The sequence below is a fragment of the Phyllostomus discolor genome, chromosome 1 (assembly GCF_004126475.2).
Source record: "Phyllostomus discolor isolate MPI-MPIP mPhyDis1 chromosome 1, mPhyDis1.pri.v3, whole genome shotgun sequence".
Lineage (NCBI taxonomy): Eukaryota > Metazoa > Chordata > Mammalia > Chiroptera > Phyllostomidae > Phyllostomus > Phyllostomus discolor.
In genome coordinates this window covers 60,868,183-60,884,655 of record NC_040903.2, presented here as the reverse complement: position 1 = coordinate 60,884,655, position 16,473 = coordinate 60,868,183, and the positions used below count along the sequence as shown (strand labels likewise).

At 35.0% G+C, this 16,473-nt stretch overlaps 1 protein-coding gene and 1 long non-coding RNA gene across 16 annotated transcripts in view; one reads left to right on the top strand and one right to left on the bottom strand.

Annotated features, from left to right (window-relative positions):
- Window positions 1–16,473, top strand: part of MLLT10 (MLLT10 histone lysine methyltransferase DOT1L cofactor) — a 254,453-nt gene that overhangs the window by 155,823 nt on the left and 82,157 nt on the right. The window lies entirely within an intron of this gene.
- Window positions 6,352–14,549, bottom strand: LOC118500113. The gene is made up of 3 exons (XR_004902643.1): window positions 14,414–14,549; window positions 11,623–11,626; window positions 6,352–6,362 (listed from the first exon to the last, which is right to left on the bottom strand). It is a non-coding gene; the product is annotated as an uncharacterized LOC118500113 (long non-coding RNA).

The following is a 16,473-nucleotide window of genomic DNA, read 5'->3' as shown; positions in this document are numbered from 1 at the left end:
TGGGGTTAGTATAAACAATATTTAACTGTGATTTCACTTATACGTGGATATATACTATTATTTAGTTTTATATAATAACCAGTTATAAACTGACTTTACCTTTAAGAAATATTTTCATTCTCAGTGTTCTGGTTCCTTCTAGCTTTTCCACCCTCTCTAACCCTACATTAAGCACTTTGGCATTTCCATTTCTTAGTCCTTAATCTACTTTCTGTTTATACCATAATTGGTTGTGAAGAACGTTTTAATTAAAGATAACCAATGGGAAACATCATTGAGGTTAGAATTTGGGCTGTGATGTAGGCTTCATCCATCTGACTTTTTAATTTTGGCTTCACCACTTAACTGAGCTCTAAGGACAGATAGTTAATTTAACCTCTTTGTAACTTGATTTCATTTGTAAAGTGAGGGAAATAATTATTGTAATTGAATGAAATTATATGTGTAAAGCAGTTAGAACTATGTCTGGTTCATAGTAAATACTACCTCGTAAATATTGAATATTATTAAGATTATTATCACATGGTTAGTATAAAAAGTAAATGGAGCCAGGGACAGGTGGGGGTGGGAAGTGCAGTAGGATATGAGGCCAAATGAGGGGCCAAACATGTAGGGCTGTGCAAGCCAGTGGAAGGGCTTTGGTTTTTTGTTTTTGTTGTTGTTGTTGTTGTTGTTGTTGTTTGTTGTTTGGGTTTTTTTGAGTGAAAAGTGAGCCATTGGAAGTTCTGAACCTAGATATAACATTGTCTGACCGAGGTTTTTTAAGTACCTCTGGCTGCTTTATTATAGATTAAATAGACTATAATATAGAGACTCAATGATAGCAGGGAGGCCATTAGGAGGTTTTTGAAACAATCTAGAGAGATAACAGGTAATGTGGAGGAGGATAACAGGTGATTAGACTGAATGAATACATTATAATAGTTTTAATTTTATGTAAGAAGCATTGTAAATTTGCAGGCTAAAGCTGCCTTTTTCTTTTCTGATGTTTTGCTGTTTTTTTCTTTTCTTTATTGTTGCTCAATTACAGTTGTCTCACCTTTTTCCCTATTGCTCTCTCTTCCCCCCTCACCCCCCACTCCCACAGTCAGTCCTGCACCATTGTGTGTGCCCTCTGTTTGTGTTCCTTGGCTTGCCCCTGCCCTGTGTTTTTATGCTTAGCAAGATCTTTCCTTTCTTAAAGTTAAATACTTTAAAGTTTTTTCTAAATATATTTTATTGATTATACTATTACAGGTGTCCCATTTTTCTCTCCCTTTTATTCTCCTCCATCCTGCACCCCCTTCCTACCAGCATTCCTTCTCCCCGAGTTTATGCCCATGGATCATGCATATAAGTTTTTTTTGGCATCTCCATTTCCTATACTATTCTTAACCTCCCCCTATTTTGCATCTATCATTTATGTTTCTTATTCCCTGTACCTGTTCCCCTATCCTTCCCCTCCCCCTCCATTCTGATCACCCTCCATGTGATCTCCATTTCTGTGATTCTGTTCCTGTTCTAGTTGTTTGCTTAGTTTTCGGTTTTGTTTTTGTTTTTGGGTTTGGTTGTTGATAGTTGTTTGTTGTCATTTTACTGTTCATAGCTTTGGTCATCTTCTTTTTCTTAGATAAGTCCCTTCAACATTTCATATAATAAGGGCTTGGTGATGATGAAGTCCTTTAGCTTTTCCTTGTCTGGGAAGCACTTTCTCTGCCCTTCCATTCTAAATGATAGCTCTTCTGCAAAGAGTAATCTTGGATGTAGGTCCTTGCCTTTCATGACTTAAAATACTTTTTTCCAGCCCCTTCTTGCCTGCAAGGTCTCTTTTGAGAAATCAGCTGACAGTCTGATGGGAACTCCTTTGTAGGTAACTATCTCCTTTTCTCTTGCTGCTTTCAAGATTCTCTCCTTATCTTTCATCTTGGGTAATATGGTTGTGATGTCCCTTGGTGTGTTCCTCCTTGGGTCCAACTTCTTTGGGACTCTCTGAGCTTCCTGAACTTCCTAGAAGTCTATTTCCTTTGCCAGATTGGTGAAGGTCTCCTTTATTATTTTTTAAAATAAGTTTTCAATTTTTTGCTCTTCCTCCTCTCCTTCTGGCACCCCTATGATTCAGATGTTGGAACGATTGAAATTGTTCCATAGGTTTCCGAAGCCTCTCCTCATTTTTTGAATTCTTGTTTCTTCATTCTGTTCTAGTTGAATGTTTATTTCTTCCTTCAGGTCCAAAGCATCAATTTAAGGCCCAGTTCCCTTCCCTTCACTGCTGGTTCCCTGTATGTTTTTGTTTATTTCATTTTGCATAGCCTTCACTTTTTCCTCTATTTTGTGACCATATTCAACCATTTCTGTGAACATGCAGATTACCAGTATTTTGAACTCTGCATCCCATAGGTTGGCTATCTCTTTATCATTTAGTTCTACTTTTGGAACTATGATCTCTTCTTTCATTTGGGCCAAATTTCTTTGTCTCGGCATACCTGTTACATTGTAAGGGTGGAGCCTTAGGTATTCACCAGGGTAGGGCAATTGAGGTTGCTGTGTTTTTTTGCTGTATGTGAGGGAGCAGTCTGATAGGGAACAATGCCATTTGTTCAGCTCTCCACAGGTTTTCAGTCACTTCCCCCGCTACCCACAAGCAAATTGGGCCCTTCTAGTGCTGATTCCCAGGTGGGTGGGTATGTGAACATTCTAGGACCTTGTGGGTCTCTTCTATGAGGCTGGGAGTTTCTTCTGCCACTGCAACCCCTATAGGTTTTTACAACCAGAGGCTTTGACAGTTTTCTTTTTCTGTGCTGGAACCCTGGCTGATGCAGTCTGTCTCACTCCCTAGTTGTTCCTCCTGGTTTAGCCACATGCAAATGTGGGACCACCAGCCACCACCTTGCCACACATCCCCTCCACCCCTGCTTCCGGTCTATGCCCTCCTACCAGTCTGGATGAATGTTTCTTCTTTAACTCCTTGGTTTTGGACCTTCCTTACAGTTTGATTTTCTGGAAGTTCTGGTTGGTTTTTATTTTTAAAAGTGTTGTCGTTTTCCTTTTGCTTGTGTGAGGAGGCAAAATGTATGTACCTACACATCCATCTTGGCTGAAAGTCATAAAAATTTTTCTTCCATTTTCTTAGATTATTTCAGTTTTTAAATAATTCTTTAAAATATTCCATGTAGATTTTAATTTTGCGTAAGATACTTTTCCCAAATTACTAACCAGTTTTTCTAGTACCATTATTTAGTAATTTCAATCTTTCCCTGTGGCTTTGGAATCCCTTTTGTATCATGTACTAAATATTTGTATTAAATTGAATCTTATCCTGGAATTTCCTTTTGTTCTGTTGGTCTATAAAAATCAGCCAATGTCTTTAGTGAATGTCATTTGACTGCTTTGATTCATATTTTACAGACTAATAATATGAATATAATTTATTCACAGTCTGTTTCCCTGAACATTTGCAATCCTCACCTCAGGATACATTTCACAGGACCAGAGTTCAGTATTTTTCCATGATGAATTCCATGTATGTACATTCTTACACATGTATGTGTGCATATTTTGCCTTTTACTCTGTCGTGTTTTCGAAGTTTCAGAATATGATCACCTCTCATCAGCTGATTTAAAAAGGGGTAATGCCTTAATCAGTTTAGCTCAGGTAGATTTAAGACAAATAATCTGGGGAGGCCTTGAGTGGTTGGAAAGGGATAGGTAGCTGGATAGTAGAAGACCTGAGTTATAGATACCTTTTAGGAGAACACTGTCATTTTGGTTCACCATACTCTTTGATCTTTTGTTGTGGAGATAGGGAAAGGTCAGGGAATGTAAGGCTGAGTGTTACTATGAGCTGTGGGGATTCTTTTATGAACCTTATGGTTCATATTAGTAGAGCATATTTAAATTGCAAATCCCAGGGAACTTGAAGTTACTACTGTAATTTTTAAATACCTGTAATACATAACGAGTTTTGATTTTACATTTTTGAACCTTGCATTTGCCATTTTTCATACCTTAATACAAAACTCCATTTTATTCTTTATTAACTTTAAAGTTCATTATAACTGTCTTAAAATTTTCAGTTGCACTTTTCCCGTGGCTAATTTCTAACCTCTTCTGATTCTAAGTCTTTTTAAAACTGGAAATTAGCAACAGATATCTTGAGGTCCCATGTTAATATGGTGTCACTGTAACCTTTTAAATGCTACCACTGTTATTTCTCAGTATAGTAGTTTCAAATCGGTCTTTGATAACCATGGTTATAGACCACTGGTGATACATAGACATGTAAAATGCTAGGAACAAAGTAGGATTTCATATTAATCATTAGCATTGGTACCAGAATGATCATAAATATATGTGCCTTTTCTAGAAAACATAGCTTGATGTTTCTCTCATGTGGAAGGGGGATAGGTTTTATATAAAAGAGGATTAGATGGAACAGATGGGATTAGATGTCTCAGAGACTTGACACTCTAATAATTTAAAGGATTAAATTATTGACTATGATAATCCTTTAATATCGTAAAAGAAGAAAAGACAGCAGAAGAGAGGAGGCTTACCTTGTGATAGTGGACAGTGCAGTTGCTTCCCTTGATTTCCTATAGTCTTTCTCATCACTTCAAATCTGTTTCCTTTTTATAATACTAGTATAAGTGGATATTGCCAAAGAAAGATAAGGAAAGTCTTAGCTCTTGACCTTTTTTTTTTTTTTAAGATTTTATGTATTTATTTTTAGAGAGGTACAGGAGAGAGGGAGGGAGAGAAAGAGAGAGAAACATCAATGTGAGGTTGCTGGGGGTCATGGCCTGCAACCCAGGCATGTGCCCTGACTGGGAATCAAACTTGCGACACTTTGGTTCGCAGCCCGAGCTCAATACACTGAGCTACGCCAGCCAGGGCTAGCTCTTGACCTTTTAAAAAAAAACATTATTTTTAAAATTTTTCAATTGTAAAATTGAAACATTCAATATTATATTAGTTTCAGGTACACAGCATAGTAGTTACATATTTAACATAGGAAATGATCCCTCTGATAACTTAGCTCTTGACTATGAACAGATTTGTTTGATGTCAATGATATGTTTCTGAAAAAAAAATCCTGGACATGTACCACAGTTAGGCTGTATTTTTAAATTTGTCACAAAATTGAGCCTGATACCTTATTAGAAGTCATTTTATTCAACACATTACTTTTTATCATTACTAGAAGACTTAATAGTTGTTCTGACCTTGGTTGTAAATAGCTCACAGTCATTAGTCTTAAAATTTTTTGGAGTGGTTTAACTTTAAAAGTACAGTATTTCTTTTTTAAATATTTTATTATTTACAGTTTTCTCAGTTTTTCATCCTGTTCCTCCCTCCACCTGGGCCCCAATCCCTCAGGCAGTCCCCACACTGTTCTCCATGTCCATGGGTCATGCATGTATGTTCTTTGCCTAACCCCTTCATGTTCTTTCAATGAGTCCTCACCTCCTTTCCCCTCCTCTCCCCTCCTCTGTTATAGCTGCTTCTGATTATGTTTTGTTCATTAGATTCCACATATAAGTGAGATCATGTGGTATTTACCTTTCACTAACGCTTATTTCACTTAGTGTAACAGTCTCCAGGTCCATTCATGCTGTTGCAAAAGGTAAGAGTTTCTTCTTTTTTACTGCTGAGTAGTGTTCCATTGTGTAAATGTATGACAGCTTTTTTATCCACTCATCTACTTATGGGCACTTAGGCTGTTTGCCAGTCTTGGCCATTGTAAATAATGCTGCTAATCACATAGGGATGTATATATTCTTTTGAATTGGTGTTTCAGGATTCTTAGGCTATATTCCCAGATGTGGAATCACTGGGTCAAAAGGCAGTTCCATTTTTAATTTTTTGAGGAAATTCCATACTGTTTTCCAAAGTGACTGTACCAGTCTGCATTCCCAGCAACAGTGTACTAAGGTTACCTTTTCTCTATATCCTCACCAGCACTTGTCGTTTGTGGGTTTATTAACAATGGTTGCCATTTAGGCAGGTGTGAAGTGATACAGTGGTTTTAATTTGCATCTCTCTGATGGCCACTGATGTTGAACATTTTTTCATATGTCTATGGGCATGTGTCTGTCCTCTTTGAAGAAGTATCTATTGAGGTCTTTTACCCATTTTTTAATTGGGTTGTCTGTCTTCCTGGTGTTGAGTTGTATAAGTTATTCAAATATTTTGGAAATTAAACCCTTATCTGATGTGTCATTGGCAAATAAGTTCCCATACAGTGGATTCCCTTTTTATTTTGATGATGGTTTCTTTAGCTGTGCAGAAGCTTTTTAGTTTGATATAGTCCCATTTGTTTATTCTTTCCTTTATTTACCTGGGCCTATATACAATATATGCAAAAGTATGGCTATGTTAGATGTCTGAAATTTTACTGCCTATGTTTTCCTTTAGGATGTTTATGCTATTGTGACTTACGTTTAAAACTTTCATCCATTTTGAGGTGTTTCTTTTTTGCATATACCAGTCTGGTTTTCCTAGCAGCATTTGTTGAAGAGACTGTCTTTACTCCATTGTATACTCTTGCCTCCTGTGTCAAATATTAATTGACCATGGTTTTATTTCTGGGCTCTCTATTCTCTTTCATTGATCTAAATGTCTGTTTTTATGCTAGTACCAGGCTGTTTTGATTATGGGGCCTTATAGTATAGTTATTGATATTAGGTATTGTGATCCTTCTAATTTTGTTCTTTTTTCTCAAGATTTTGGGTCTTTTGGTTCCATATAAATTTTTGGAATATTTGTTCTAGATCTGTGAAATCTGCCATTGATTTTAATAGGAACTACATTAAACTTACAGATTGCTTTGAATAGTATGGGCATTTTAATGATGTTTATTCTTCTGATCCCTGAACATAGTATATGCTCCCATTTATTTGTATCTTCTTCTGTTTCTTTCTTAATTATCCTTTTATTTTTGGAGTATAGGTCTTTTACCTCCTTGGTTAAATTTAATCCTAAGTATCTTATTTTTTGTTGTTGTTAAACTAGTAAATGGAATTATTTTCTTAGTTTCTCTTTCTGGTAATTGATTATTTCAGTGTAGAAATACTACTAACTTTTGAGTATTGGATTTGTGTCCAGCTACTTTGCCAAATTTATTTAGTAGGTCTGGTAGTTTTTTGGTGGAGTCTATAGGGGTTTTTATGTACAATATCATGTTGTCTGTGAACAACGACAGTTTTACTTTCTCCTTTCCAATTTGTTGCCTTTTATTTTTATTTTATTTTTTTAAGATTTTATTTATTTATTTTTAGAGAGGGAAGGGAGGGGGGGAGAGAGAGAGAGAGAGAGAGAAACATCAGTGTGTGGTTGCTGGGGGTTATGGCCTGCAACCCAGGCATGTTCCTTGGCTGGGAATCGAACCTGCGACACTTTGCTTCACAGCCTGCGCTCAATCCACTGAGCTACGCCAGCCAGGGCTGCCTTTTATTTCTTCTTGGCTGTTTGCTGTGGCTAGGACTTCCAGTACTATGCTGAATAAGAATGGTGAAAGAAGGTATCACTGTCGTGTTCTTAAGGGAATGTTGGCTGTAGGATTTTCATATATGGCCTTTATTATGTTGAGGTATGTTCTCTCTATTCCTACTTTGCTGGGAGTTTTTATCCAGAGTGGGTGTTTGGTTTTATTGAATGCTTATTCTGCATCTGTTGATATGACCATGTGATTTTTATCCTTCATTTTGTTTATGTGATGTATCACATTTATTGACTTGGGAATGTTGCATAACCTTGCATCCCTGGGATAAATCCCATTTGATAATGGCATATGATCTTTTTAATGTGTTGCTGGATCTGGTTTGTTAATATTTTGTTGAGGGTTTTAGCATCTATATTCATCAGGGATATTGGCCTATAATTTTCATTCTTTGTTTTATCTTTACCTGGTTTGGAATTAGGATAATACCAGCCTTGTGAAAGAGCTCGGGAGTTGTCCTTCCTCTTGAATTTTTTGGAATAGTTTGAAAAGGAGAGTTGTTAGTTCTTCTTTGAGTGATTGGGAAAATTTACCTGTGAAGCCATCTAGTCCAGGACATTTATTTGCTTGGAGTTTTTTGATTACTGCCTCAATTTTAGCAGTTGTTATTCAGTCTGTTCAGGTTTGCTGCTTCTCCCTGATTTGGTTTTGGAAGATTGTATGCTTCTAGAAATTTATCCATTTTGCCCAGATTGTTCATTTAGAATTTTGGCGTATAGTTCATACTGTTTTCTTACAGTCCTTTGTAGTTCTGTAATATTAGTTGTTACTTCTCTTTCATTTCTGATTTTATTTATTTGGGTCCTCTTTTTTTCTTGTTGAGTCATGTTAAAAAGTCATCAATTTTGTTTAGTTTTTCAAAACACCAGCATCTGGCTTCATTGATCTTTTGGATTTTTTTTAAGTCTCTATATCATTTTTTTCTGCTCTGAACTTTATTCTTTTCTTCCTTCTACTCTTTCTGGGCTTTGTTCGTTGTTATTTTTCAATTCTTTTTTTATTTTTCAGTTCTTTTAGATGTAGGGTTAAATTCTTTGAGATTTTTCTTGCTTATGAGGTAGACCTATAATGGTATGAACTTCCCTCTCAGTAGTACTTTCACTATGTCTTTAGGTTTTGGGTTGTTGTATATTCATTTTCATTTTCCAGGTAATTTTTTATTTCTTTCTTGATATAATTGATAATACATCAACAGCAAAAGAGCCAAGAATAAGAAAAAAGAAATGTAATAGTAAAAGAAAAAAATACAAGAATACCAAAGTAAAGAAAAATTATTATGACAGGAGAGGAAGAGAAATAGTAAGAATAAGGAATAAAAGGAACAAAATTGCACAGAAAGAACAAAGAAAGAGAAAGAATAAAATATATGAAAAAGAAAAATGAAAAGTATAGAGTAAGAAAAGGAAAGAGTAAAATAAGAGGTATATGAAAGAAAAATAGAGATGAAAAGGAAAAATAGAAGAAAAAATAAAAATAATGATAAAGAAGCAAGTTGAATTCATCTTAGCAGAATTTAGTGGCTGCTTGCTGGGTTCTTCCCTTGATACTGCTTTAGTGTTGTCTGAAGCTGTATAAACCAATGTGAGATGCTATCCATATCTGGTCCTTGGCATCCTGTTTGAAGCTCCAGGGTATCCACATTTTGTTGCTACTTGTGCCAGACTTGGCTGCACACAGGAGGGACCAAGCTGTGATGTAAGGTCCGCCCAGGGATGCATCAACAAATATTACAAGGCACCCCAGGATCTGCCTCTGCCTGCTGGCTTGTTGTCAGTCTTAGTTGCTGAACCAACTGTTTCTTAAAGGGGTTCTGGCAGAATTGGGAGAATGAGATCTCTGGATCTTTTGTGGTGGGGAAGTGCCATTCAGACATCAGGAAAGATGTTGGGTATCCCACCGTTAAGATTTTGAACTGAATGATTCCACCATTCTCCTGTAGATGTGCTAGTGTTTTTTTTTTTTAAGGTTTTTTTTCTTTTTGAACCAAAGATTTGATAAATCATCTTCTGTCTTTCTATTGTTAAGGAGAGGGTAAATGAGGATCTAATTCTAAGTATATCCCTTAAATTAGCTGTTAAATTTTGTACTGTATCTTTAAGACTTTTTGGTCATAGAACAAGCTTTTTTTCTGTAAAATGTTAGTTGATTTTTTAAAAGATTGTATGTATTTATTTCTAGAGAGAAGGGAAGGGAGAGAAGGGGGTGGGAAACATTGATGTATGGAGAGAAAAACATCAATCAGTTCTTTCATGCCCCTAACTGGGTCCTGGTTTGCAACCCAGGCATGTACCCTGACTGGGAATCGAACTGACAACCTTTCAGTTTTCAGGAGGACACCTAACCCATGAAGCCACATCATGCAGGGCTTAACTGTTTGTTTTTTTTTATGTTAATTTTAAAATTTGCATATGTTTCTTTAAAGGTTAACTTTTAAGGAAATCTTTAGGACTTTTAAGTTATAATGAAATCCAGGTGTAGATTAATTGACTATTTTTACTCTCTTTGTTCTTGTTCTATAGCATTCATCAACAGAACACATCTGAATGCTAACTCAAGGAATTTTTTAGTAAAATTAACTTTTAAGGGAATACACATACACAGTAATCTTAAGACAGTAAAGGCATTCAGAAATTGATTATATTTGTACCTGAAACTAATACAAAATCATGTAGAATGCAAACTAATTAAAAAAATAAAATTTTTAAAAATTGTTGATGAAAATAATTAAAAGTAAAAATAAACAATTTATTATACCATATAAATCCGACTTTCTGTTAAGCTTTCTTGAGGTACAGTTGATGTATAGTAAATTACACATATTTAGGGTAAAAATTTTATACGTATTTGTGAAACCATCACCACGGTCGGTAGGAAGAGCTTATTTGTGACTTGCTGTACCTGCTTCTTGTCTTCCTACTTCTACATATGCCCTTACCACTATTGTTCTGCTTTCTGTCATTGTAAATTAATTTAAATTTTCTAAAACATTAGAAGTGGAAACTGAAACACATAAACTTTAGAGTTCTTTCACTCAGCTTAATTATTTGAGATTCATCCATATTGTGTGTATCAGTTTTTCATTCTTTTTTATTGTTGACCACTGTTTTATTGTATGAACATACCATAATTTGCTATTGATTTAACAAGTGATGGATATTCAGTTTGTTTTCACTTTGAGGGTATCACAAATAAAGCAGCTAGAGCGTAGTAGAAATGTTTGTATGGACATACGCTTTTACTAATAAATGGAATACAGCTGGGTCACAAGGTAGGTGTATCCTTAATTTTTGACATTGTCAAACTGTTTCCAAAGTTGTGCCATTTAACAAATCTACCAGCTGTATACAAGAATTTCTGTTCCTTTGTATTCTCAGTAACACTTTGTGTGATCAGTTATTATTATTTTAGTCTAGTGGGTGTGTAGTTGGCTTCTCATTGTGGTTCTAATTTGCTTTTTTTTTTAAAGATTTTATTTATTTATTTTTAGGGAGGGAAGGGGGGAGAGAGAGAGAGAGAGGGAGGGAGGAAGGGAGGAAGGGAGAGGGAGGGAGAGAGAGACACACACACACACAGACACATTAATGTGTGGTTGCTGGGGGTTATGGCCTGCAACCCAGGAATGTACCCTGGCTGGGAATCGAACCTGGGATGCTTTGGTTCCCAGCCTGCGCTCAATCCTCTGAGCTACTCCAGCCAGGGCTTAATTTGCTTTTTTTAATGACTAAATTATGTTGAAATCTTTGCATTTGTGCATTTGCCATTTATTTATTTGTTTGTTTGTTTACTTATTTATTTATTTATTGGTAAAGTATCTATTCTGATGTGTCTACCCCTTGTCACTTTTTATTGGTGTGTTTATTTTCTTACTACTGAGTTTTGTAAGACATAGCTTCTTGGTGCAAGTCCTTTATCCAGATACATTATTTGGAGATATTTTTACCACTCAGTGACTTGAGCAGGTATTCTTAATTATGTTTGCTATATAATTTTAAAATGATTTCTTCTATAAGTTTTATATTTTTGTTTTACATTTTGCCCTATGATCCATTTTGAGTTAATTTTTGCATATGTTGTGAGTTCTACATCAAAGTCCACTTACTTGAGTAGAAATGTCCAGTTTTTCCAGAGCCGTGTATGGAACAGACTGTTCTTTCTCTACAGAATTGCCTTTACCCTTATTTGTTGAAAACTAGTTGACTCTATTTGTATTGGCTTATTTCTGGACTCTGTTTTGTTCCATTGATCTGTTTGTTCTTACATTAATATCACACTATTTAAATTATTGAGTTTTGGAATGACCCTTTTTATCAGATAGTATCCATCCTAACTTTGTTTTTCTCTTTCGTAGTTGTTTTGGCTCTTCTGGGTTCTTTGCATTTTTATATGAATTTTAGACTCACTGCCAAATTGTGGAAATAGGACTGTGAATATTTTGATTTGAACTTCATTCAATTTACAGTTCATTTTGTAGGAGAGTTGATCTTAATATTTAGTCGTCTGATCCATGAACATAGTTTATCTCTTGACCTGAATTTTTACTTTAGCAGTAAGTATTCAGGTTTTGCATAGCCTTTTTCAGCTTTTATTTCCAAATATTTGATGTTTTTTGATGCTGTCATAGCCTTTTTTAGTATCATATTCTGATTATTCTTTGCTAGTATATAGAAGTACGTTTTTTTAATTTTGTGAATCTGGTACCCTGTAACCTTGCTGAACATTTGTAGTTATTTTTAGTAGCCTGTTAATTCCACTGGATTTTCTTCATAAATGATCATGCCAATTATGCCAGTTTTACTTCATCGTTTTCAATCTTGGTGGCTTTTGTTTCTAATTATACCTGTTAGAACCTTCAATGCAGTGCTGCTAGAAGTGGTGAGAGTGAGCACCTTTGCTTTGTCCTTGATCTTTGGGGGAATGTATTTAATCTTCAAACATTACATGTGATGTTGAGGAAGTTTCTTTGTAGTCCTGAGAGTTTTTATTAGCCATGGATATTAGATTTTTGTCAGATAATTTTCCCACATATTTTAATTGATATATTGGTATGGTTTTTTCTTTTTTATCTGTTCCTATGATGAAGTATGATGTCTGTCTGGAAAAAGTCCAGCCATTGTTAATATAATGAGAACAGTTTGCACAATTTCAATGTAACCAAGGAGAGTGGACTGGAATGTGCATGTGTGAACAATGATAACTTCACTATACTAGTCAGTGGGGGCAGTAGACGTTGTTGAATGAGTATGTGTACTGTGTGGCTGTTAAATTCAAAATGACTGAGCCAGTAGAGCAACAGATCTGCATCAAATTTTGTGCTAAGCTTGAACATTCCTCTGCAGAAACTGTTCAGATAATTCAGAAGGCTTTTGGAGACGATGCAGTGAGTACAGTGCAAACAAGTGTGGAACATACTCTTCAAAGATGGTTGAGGATCTGTTGAAAGTGGTCTGTATTCTAGAAGGCCTACAACAAGCATTACACCTGAGAATATTGAACGTACATAGGCTGTATCAGCAAAGATAAGAGAACTGTGTGAGGTCCCAAGGTGCCTACTTTGAAGGAGACTGAGGCATCATTGTCCTGTGCACAATATTTCTTCAATAAATGTTTCTGTTTTTCATATCACATAGCTGGATACCTTCTGGACAGCCATGTGATATGGCTGGTTTTGATTGATTTTTCCAGTTGTTAAACCAAACTTGCATTCCTAGGATAATTCCTACTTGGTCTTGATGTATTACCATTTTTATATATTGTTGAATTCAGCTTTTTGATTTTGTAAAGGAATTTTTGCATCTGTATTTATAAAGGATATTGGTTTGTAGTTTTCTTAGAATGTCTTTGTTTGGTTTTGGCATCAAAAGTAATGCTGACTTTATAGAATGAATTGTAAGTATTCACTCTTAGTAAACTTCCCTGAAAGAATTTGTCTAAATTGCGCGGGCTGCGAACCAAAGTGTCGCAGGTTCGATTCCCAGCCAGGGTCCATGCCTGGGTTGCAGGCCATACCCCCAGCAACCGCACATTGATGTTTCTCTCTCTCTCTATCTCCCTCCCTTCCCTCTCTAAAAATAAATAAATAAAATATTTAAAAAAAAGAATTTGTCTAAATTTAGTATTATTTTTGTTTGATAGAATTCATTTCTAAAGCCATCTGGGCCTAGAATTTTCCTTATGGGAAGGTTTTTAACTAAATGAAGAAATTCCATTTCTTTAATAGATACGTTGCTATTCTGGTTATCTATTACTTGAGTGTGAGCTATTCTCTTTTTGCCTAATTGGGCTGTCTATAGGTTTATGACTTTCATCAATCTTCTATCAGCTTTTCATTTTATTGATTTTTCTCTATTTTTATATTTTACATGTTAGTGATTTCTGCTTTGGTTTCATTTATTTTCTTTCTACTGCTTACTTTGGGCTTCCTTCACTCTTTTTAATTTCTTAAGGTACGATGATGAAATTTATTTAAGACTTCTTTTTTCTAATTATCAACAGTTTAAAAAACTAATAAAGTGAGCAGTTTTAGATTAACAGCTAAATTGAGTAGAAAATATAGAGATGTCGTATATCCGCTGTCTTCACACACATATAGCTTTCCCCACTATCAATATCCCACACAACTCACCCAAAGTCCATAGTTGACATTAGGGTTTACTGTTGGTATTGTATATTCCCTTCGAAGGGTTCTGTAAATGTGTAATGACATGTATCTATCCATCATTGCAGTATTCTGCTGAATAGTTTCACTACCCTAAAATTTATGCCTATTCATTCTTCCTTTCTTTTAAACCCTGACGACCACTGTTTTTTTTACAGTCTCCATAGTTTTGCCTTTTCCAGAATGTCATACAGTTGAAATCATACAGTATGCAGTTTTAGTTTCACAGCAAAATTGAAAGTAAGGTCCTGAGATTTCTCTTATAACACATATTTCAGCACATGTAGTGTTTTTACTAGTTGCAATTAGTCTGTTAATATATTCTGATTCTTCCTGATTCGCTTGGGGAGATTATGTGTTTCCTGGAATTTATTCATTTTATCTAGATTGTTCTATTTTTTGACATATAGTTGTTCCTAATATTTTCTTACAATCGTTTGTATTTTGTATCAGTTTTTACTTCTTTTTCATTTCCGATTTTATTTATTTGGGTCCTCTTTCCTCTCTTTATTGATGAGTGTGGTTAAAGATTTGTCAATCTTGTTTATCTTTGCAAAGAACCAGCTCTTAGTTTCACCGATCTTTTCTATTGTTATTTTAGACTCTCTTATTTACTTCTGCTACGATACTTATTATTTCATTATGTCTACTCACTCTTGGCTTTGTTGTTCTTTTTCAAGTTTATTTAAGTGTTAAGTTGGATTGTTTATTTGAAAAATTTTTTTGTTTCTTGAGATAGTCCTAGAATGCTGTGAATTTCCCTCTCAGGAGTACTTTCATTGTGTCACATAGATTTTGAGTTGTTATGTTCTCATTTTCATTTGTTTCAAAGTATCTTGATTTTTTCCTTGATCTCAATTGTTAACCAAATTGTTGTTTAGTAACATTTTATGTAGCCTCTATGTCTTTGTGTGCTTCTTAGTTTTTTTCTTGTGATTAATTTCTAGTTTCATACCCTAGTGGTCAGAGAAGATGCTTTATATGATTTTAATCTTCTTAAATTTGAGATTTGTTATGTGTCCTAACATGTTCTATCCTAGAAAATGCTCCATGTGTATTTTAAAAGAATGTATGTTCTGCTTCTTTGGGACGAAATGCTCTCAAGATATCAACTGAATCCATCTGATGTAGTGTGTCCTTTAAAAGTGCTGTCTCCTTATTGATCTTCTGCCCAGGAGATCTGTCCACTGATGTCAGTGGCATGTTAAAATTCCCTACTATGATTGTGTCATTGTCAATCTGTTTTTTTTTTTTTACTTCCATCAAGATTTGCTTTATACAGTGATCCCTCACCTATTGCGGGAGTTACGTTCCAGAGACCCCCACGATAGGTGAAAGTCCACAAAGTAGCAGCATTATATTTATTTTATTACTTATATATATTTAAGGCTTTATAAACTCTTCCCACACTCCTATAAACCTTTCCCACACTTTTATAAACACTTCATATGCTCTTAAACACTTTCTACACTCTTAAACCTATGTAATTTTAACAACATATAAAATTCTATATGGGTATTTTAGGTGCTCCTGTGTTGGGTGTGGTAACATTTACAAAGATTAAGTCTTGTTGGATTGTTCCCTTTATCATCATATGGTGGTGTCTTTCTTTGTGTCTTACATTGCCTTTGTTTTAAGTCTCTTTTGTCAAATGTAAGTATTGCTACCCCAGCTTTTTTTCCCATTACCATTTATATGGATATCTTTTTTTTTATTTCTTTGCTTTTAGTCTGTGTGTATCATTTGTTCTGAGGTGGTTCTCTTGTGGACAGTTCATTTACTCTGTATCTTTTGATTGGAGCATTTAAGCCATTTACTTTCAAAGTGATTATTGATAGGTACACAGTTATTGACACTTTATTCTTTTAACTATTCTTCTGGTTCTTCTTCATAAAGAATACCATTTAACTTTTTTTGTAATCATGATTTGGTGATAACAAACTCATTTAGCTTTTTCTTGTTTGGGAAGCTCTTTATTTCCCCTTCACTTTTAAACAGTAGCTTTGCTGGGTAAAGTAGTCTTAGTTGTATGTCTTTGCTTTTCATTACTTTGAACATATTTTGCTAATCCCTTCTGGCCTGTGAAGTTTCTGTTGAGAAGTCATCTGACAGTCTTATGGGAGCTCCCTTGTACATAGGTAACTGTTTTTTTCTCTTGTACCTTTGCCATTTTAATTATGATGTGTCTTTTTGTAGACATCTTGTTTGGGACTCTATGCTTCCTAGACTTATGTTTCTTTTTCCTTCACTAGGTTAGGGAAGACACTCTTTCTTCAAATAACTTCTTGATCCCTTGTTCTCTCTCTTTTTCTGGTATTCCTCTGACATGGGAGTTGTTACT